We start from the raw sequence: 6591 nt of genomic DNA, 5'->3' as shown, positions 1-6591 counted from the left end.
AAGCTAATGAACTTGGAACGTTGGCTAGGTAACCGTAACAGATTCTCGTTATTAGTTTATTCTCGTTATTAGTTATTAGTTATGAATTTGAAGGCTTTGAGGGAATGTGTTGTATCGGATAAGGAGTCGATGGGTGGAATTAGTTGAATGGCTTGCTTGAAGGATGGGGACTGTCAAGGTAGTTGTTATCTTTGGTAAGATCTAGATTGTTGATTTTGTTCATTGTTGTGTTTGTGTTATTAACGTTGCCATGTCTCGTGTCTCTGTTGCAAGGGCCCTGCAGCAGAAGGCACGGGCAGTTTTTGTAGCACAAATAAGCAGAGGATATGGATATCACACGACCAATATGATCTAGTGAAGCCGTTTTATTCAGAGTTCACAACACATTTATACCTCTCTTAGCAGAGGCAGCCATGGTGTTACAAGCTGATTTGTCAATTCTCCTTTAGCAGTAAACAATCATTGTTTGCATACATTATTATGCTTTCCCATGAGAAACGGCTCTGTGAGCACTCTGGTCTACAAAGTAACAAGTCAAGGACTGCCGAGGAAAGCTTCCCGTGAGAAACGAGAGGAGTACGAGACAGAGCAACTTTATAATGATACAAAGAGAAACCTTAAAGACAGCGTGTCCTCTACAGTAACTGCTTCTTTTGCAAGGCTAGCTTTATTCAGGTGCAAAAGCTGGGTTGTGCACGTCTAAATATCCGGGCCCATTTTGATCTAAAAATTCCTCAACAATTCCCCCTTTTTGTTTTTGCACAACCCAAGCTTGATCTAAAAGTCTTTCCGCTGACTTTTGAAAGCATCGAAACAAACAGGGTAATACAAGAAGCAATGCAAGAGCTATAATAACTAACATAAGTGCACCCTTAATCAAATCCTTTAACCAGCCAGTGAATCCTTTAACTACCACTCATAGGATTAAGAGCATCCATAACGTTAACATCCTCTTCATTCTTGTTGACTGCTTTCGTGGTTGGGGCTTAACAGTTGTCACGTAGCAATGCGGGCTTGATCCACCTCGCAGGTGCCCAAACTGGTCCTGTATCTGTTAAAACACAAGCATAACCTCGTCCCCATGTTAGTAGCTTATACAGACCTGTCCATTGCCCATCGTAACTGTTTTTCAATAGCACTTTCACGTTGTCTTGTACTTGCTCAAATTTTGATGACGTGGTTTGTATATGCTTCAACATCTGTACAATTTGATCATCTCTTACTAATCGCAAAAAATTCATTACATATTGCACCTTGGTGTCCCTCCTGATTCCCCCTTTTTTTTTTTGTTTTGTTTTGTTTTGCTAACAATGTTTTTACTACTTGATGGGTACGTTCAATAATGACATGACTTGGTAAATGGATATCAATACTTCCTGAATAATCTGTTAGATCTACTTGTAAATTGAAAATATTTGCCATGCACCATTAAGCATATTCTTTTGTCACTGGGATATAAATGATTGTCGAGCCTTGGCCTAATAACTGAACACTTCTTTTTATTCCCTCGGTGATTATCATTGTAATCATTTCAAATCTAGTGACTATGCTTTTTGGGGGTTAGTGTGGCAAAATATCCACTCAATAATTCGTAATGAATCATTTGAATTTTCCTCTATCATTGGCTTAATTATCTCTAGAGGTTGTCTGCACTAGGACCCAGCAGTTGCTGATGAGTGACACTGGAATGCAGAGTGTTCTCCCAGATTGGCATTCCCCTAAAGAGATAACACTGTTAACTCCTCTGGTCTTCTTCAAAGCTGAAACAAAAAAAAACTTAGAAAGGAAGGAGAAAGGCAGGAGGGCTCACACACATACAGCTGCAAGGTTAGGCTTTTTCCATTTTTTTTTTATTTTATTTTTTTTTTATGTTTTGCTAGGTATTTTAAAATTTTTCCTTCTGAAGCCTTTCATTCCAAAGATCCCCAGGTAAATCTACCTGTTTGCCGGCTTAGTGGACATTTGAGATTGAAAGGTCCCAGAGATGTATTTCCAAGATTAATCAAAGCCAATTTGTAAGTCTTACAAACGTTTGAAGTACTTCAAACACACACACACACACGACCACTCATTTCAAAGCTAGCTGAATACATTCATACAATGTTGGTTATCACTATTGGATCCACAATTTTTCGATGCTACGGATATTTAAACTACACACGGTACCGGGAACATACAACACTTAAAATATGTATATGTACATGCATTATCTAATAAGGCTTATATCGATTGTCTTTCATATTTCACTTATGGTAATCTTTTTTTTTTTTTTTTGTGTTCACTTCAGCATAAGAGGCTGAGTTTGTAGGGACTAAGCCAAATGTATTTCAGGGATTCTTATGGACTCGAATCCTTGTGAGCCATGCTCTACAGAGTCAGCTTGGAACACAGCTGCTTTGAACAAAATTAAATACACTATCCGGCTATCCTTTGGTATTAATACTAGTGGAAATGGTGTTCATAACACTAGTGGAGACTGCATCCATACCCTTGCCTGAATGATTCCAGTACAGCCTGCATCAATGACCCTGGGTAAAACAAAGATTCCCAACCAAATTATTGATAATCATTCTAATTACAACTTAGTAAAGCCACCCTCCAATGGTCCTTCTACGTTTCATGGTATTGTGTGAAGTGCGAATGATTGCAGCACAACTGTGATGGTGGTGATCACGTCTATCTCGGTGCTGCATCTGGTTCTTGCTCTGAGGTGAGAGCTGCTGCTTGCTGCGGAGGCGTCTGTGTTGGTACGTGCCTCTGAACCATGCTTTGCTCCTGGTTTTCTGACAATACTGTCCCGTTCTTATCCCATTTTGATCTACACCAACTGGTAAAATGTTTGCCCTTTCCACACCAAGGGCAGATTTTAGGCCCTCTCTCCTGGCGTTGCGTGTGGCAGTCTCTTTTAAAATGTCTCTCCTTGCCGCGTCTCTAACAAAACGTATTTCTGTCCCAGATTACAGTCAGGGCAGCAGCTACCAGCTGTGCTTGATAGGTAAATGATCCCAGCTGTTGTTGTAGGAGTTTTCAGACTGCATCATATCCTTCTACATTCATCATTAGGATTTTTTGTCACTGATTGCAAAATTAAGGCTTCTGTAACTGCTCAGTTGTCTACCTGCTTGTTGAGCACATCCTTCGATCTATCTATAAACACCATATGCGGGTCATGCCTGTTTCAACTTTCAAAATCCAGTATCTTTATAAGTGTTTGATAAAACAAAAGGCTGTTGTAAAATCACATTATTTAAACTGTCTTGATTCTTGAACTGCTACCAACGTTGTTTAATCGAGCCATTTCTTATCGTATCTGTTAACAGTCCCTTCTGTAATGCTGAAACTGCTTGGGTTTCATGGCAGCAGCCCCCCCTCAGCCCAGGGCAGCGGCCCCCCTGCGGCGGTAGCGGAGCAGTTAGCACTTTCTCTACAGGTTTTGAGTCTCTGGCCTCCCGCAAACAATTCCCAGGAAAAGTTTGTAGCTGTTTAGGGTCACTGCACCTCCGCTGATGAAAATAAATCAAAGTTCTCTCAGAGGCTGCTGGCCCTGGATCAAAGGGATTATCGGCAGGTGCTGATGGTTGACTACGTAGCACAGTTTTGACTAAGTTCTGTGCGGTCCTGCATGTGGACGCAGACATTCCATGTACTGGATTAGCCTGTCTTACTCCAAAAAGGTAGCCAGTTTTCCTTGTCTTTTCTGTGGGGGATTATCTGTGTGCAGTGCTGAGATTGCTGCTGCAAGAATCAATTTTGCTAGGGTACATATGTCCGCCGGAATGAAGGTATGCGATTGAAAGATATACTGTATTAGCGATGTCGTAACTTGTGATTTAAGGCCATACTGGATCACAGCAGCTTTGAGTTTCTCCAACAGTTTCCAGTTGATCGGTTCCCAGTATCGACCTCCTGCACCATGCATTACTGGAAATGCTTCTGGTACAGTTATGAAATCTCCTTCTAAAACTGCATTCATAATTATGCCTTTCCATTTTCAGCTATGGGCTTCTTCTATCTCAGGGTCTGGCTTGACAAATGAGGGTTGCACTGATAATCATTTTGTGGCAATTGTGAGAGTTGGACCAGATCCATCTGTAAAGGTATAATTTTTATGTGCAGGGGGTTCCGGAGCTGATGGCAGCTCTGGCTTCTGTTGAATAGCCAATTGTTGCAACGCTTTCACTAACTCTTTCAACTCCCCTTCAAGCGAGGGCATTGCAGCCGCTCCAGCAGCACCACCTTCTGTTGTTACCACATCTGGGTTATAGGGAGTTAATTCTTCGGGAGGTGCAGAAGGATGACAGGCAGCCCCTCCTTGCTCTGCATCCTCCCTCACTAACACAGTCTCTTGGGGTTTATCAGACGGTATTTCGTCTGTCTCTGTCTGGGGAAGTAACGCTTTAGGCGTCTCTGTTACTGAAATATTGTTAGGTGCAGCTGCAGGGGCGGCGAGTGCTCTGCCGACAACACCAGGTGCAGTAGATGGGCTAGATTCCAGTGGGGCCCCTTGTGGGATGTTTAGCGTGTGGGAGAAGAGTGAGGTTGCTGGTAAAGCCTGCGGAGCTGTGCCAAGCGATACGGGAGCCCCGGACGCTCCAAGTACCGCTGTAGCCGCTGCAGCTGCTCATCTCTCTCCTTTCATTGTCCACAGCACCTCCACTATTTCCCTCCACACTGGTCCGAGTTTGGCTGCTTCTTTTGCCTCCTTGCCTCCTTCGGCCACTGCATCCCATAATACATGACCTATTGCTTTCCAGGTAGGAATTTCGAATGCAACTTGTGCTCCTGGGATTAATTTATGGAGCCAGACCCAGTTCAAAAATGCTTTAATAACGGAGGCATCATATTTTTTCCCTCTCTTAGAGAGGATATGTTGGAGGAGTTTTAGGACACCTTCTTTCTCGTAATCGTCCAACCCCATCTCCTCCCCGACCGCTCACCTTTCTATAGCGAGATCCAATTTCACACCAGCAGAGCGCTCCGCTGTAAGTAATCTAAAACTATGCCGTCTCTGGCCTTCTCGCCGGGGCAGCGAGGATGGTTTCGGCCGGCCTCTCTGCATCCCGTCTGTTCAGCCGCTCCAGTCTCCAATTCGCTACGAATTAATCTGTTGTGGTATCACATCGGGCTCACCAATTGCAGAGGATATGGATATCACACGACCAATATGATCTAGTGAAGCCGTTTTATTCAGAGTTCACAACACATTTATACCTCTCTTAGCAGAGGCAGCCATGGTGTTACAAGCTGATTCGTCAATTCTCCTTTAGCAGTAAACAATCATTGTTTACATACATTATTATGCTTTCCCATGAGAAATGGCTCTGTGAGCACTCTGGTCTACAAAGTAACAAGTCAAGGACTGCCGAGGAAAGCTTCCCGTGAGAAACGAGAGGAGTACGAGACAGAGCAACTTTATAATGATACAAAGAGAAACCTTAAAGACAGCGTGTCCTCTACAGTAACTGCTTCTTTTGCAAGGCTAGCTTTATTCAGGTGCAAAAGCTGGGTTGTGCACGTCTAAATATCCGGGCCCATTTTGATCTAAAAATTCCTCAACACAAATACAAAAAGGGGGAATTGTGGGAAACCTCGGCTGGTCCGAGGAGTTAGAGCGTGTGAACTTAAACATTGGCCTTGAATAGATGCCCGTGTATCCTTGGAGAAGCTGGAGGGCCCCAAGAAGAGCCGAGTAAACAAGATTAGGAAGCTGCCAGGCCGCAGGTGGAACCACCCAATTATGAAGTTACAACTGAGAAGGAGTCGTCCAATTATGAACTGTTGGTCTTTAGCTAAACCAATCGTGCATGGACGCGCAGCTCGGGAAGGGGTATAAAAAGTCTTGTAAAATCAATAAAGATGGTCTTTTGGCCCACAACTTCCACATGTCGTGGATTGCCCAACCGCGACATTTCCCAGATTTCCTTTTTATCACAAATACAGGTGTGTTCCAAGGACTATTAATTGGACTATATGCCCTTGATCTATTTGCTCCTCCACTAACTTTTGCAATGCACCCAATTTTTCACTCATTCATGGTTCCAGTGCCTATTCCCATTGCACTTAGCACATCTCTCCCCCACAAGATTAGGGGAACGTGCACAACAAAGGGTTGCGCTACAGCCATTTTAAGATGTTCTGTCTTTCTCCCTTTTTAAACCTAATGTGCACTTCAACATAGGACCCAATGTATTTCAGGGATTCCTGAGGACCCAAAACCTTGCGAGCCACGCTCTCTAGAGTCAGCTTGGAACACAACTGCTTTGAACAAAACTAATTGTGCTCTCCGGCTATCGTTTGGTATTAACACTGGTGTAGACTGTGTGCATACCATTGCTTGAATTATTCCAGTAAAGTCTGCATCTATGACCCCAGGTAAAACAAACATTCCCAACCGAGTTACTGATAATCGTCCTAATAACAAGGCAGTAAAACCACTCCCCAATGGTCCTTGTGCATTCAGTGGTATTGCGTGAACTGCGAATGATTGCAGCACTACTGCGATGGTGGTGGTCATATCCATGCCGGCACTGCTGCTGGATCAAGCTCTAAGGTGAGAGCTGCTCCCTGCCATGGAGGCATCTGTGTCAGCAT

General features: G+C 43.5%; 1 long non-coding RNA gene across 1 annotated transcript; it reads right to left on the bottom strand.

Moving 5' to 3' along the window:
• Positions 1-350: 350 nt before the first annotated feature.
• LOC138732953 (uncharacterized) lies at positions 351-5095 on the bottom strand. Its single transcript, XR_011339348.1, has 2 exons — positions 4938-5095; positions 351-1051 (listed from the first exon to the last, which is right to left on the bottom strand). It is a non-coding gene; the product is annotated as an uncharacterized lncRNA (long non-coding RNA).
• Between the last annotated feature and the right edge of the window lie 1496 nt (positions 5096-6591).

This window comes from Phaenicophaeus curvirostris, chromosome W (assembly GCF_032191515.1).
Source record: "Phaenicophaeus curvirostris isolate KB17595 chromosome W, BPBGC_Pcur_1.0, whole genome shotgun sequence".
Taxonomy (NCBI): Eukaryota; Metazoa; Chordata; class Aves; order Cuculiformes; family Cuculidae; genus Phaenicophaeus; species Phaenicophaeus curvirostris.
Note: the sequence above shows the minus strand (reverse complement) of the source record. Positions and strands in the feature narration are given on the sequence as shown.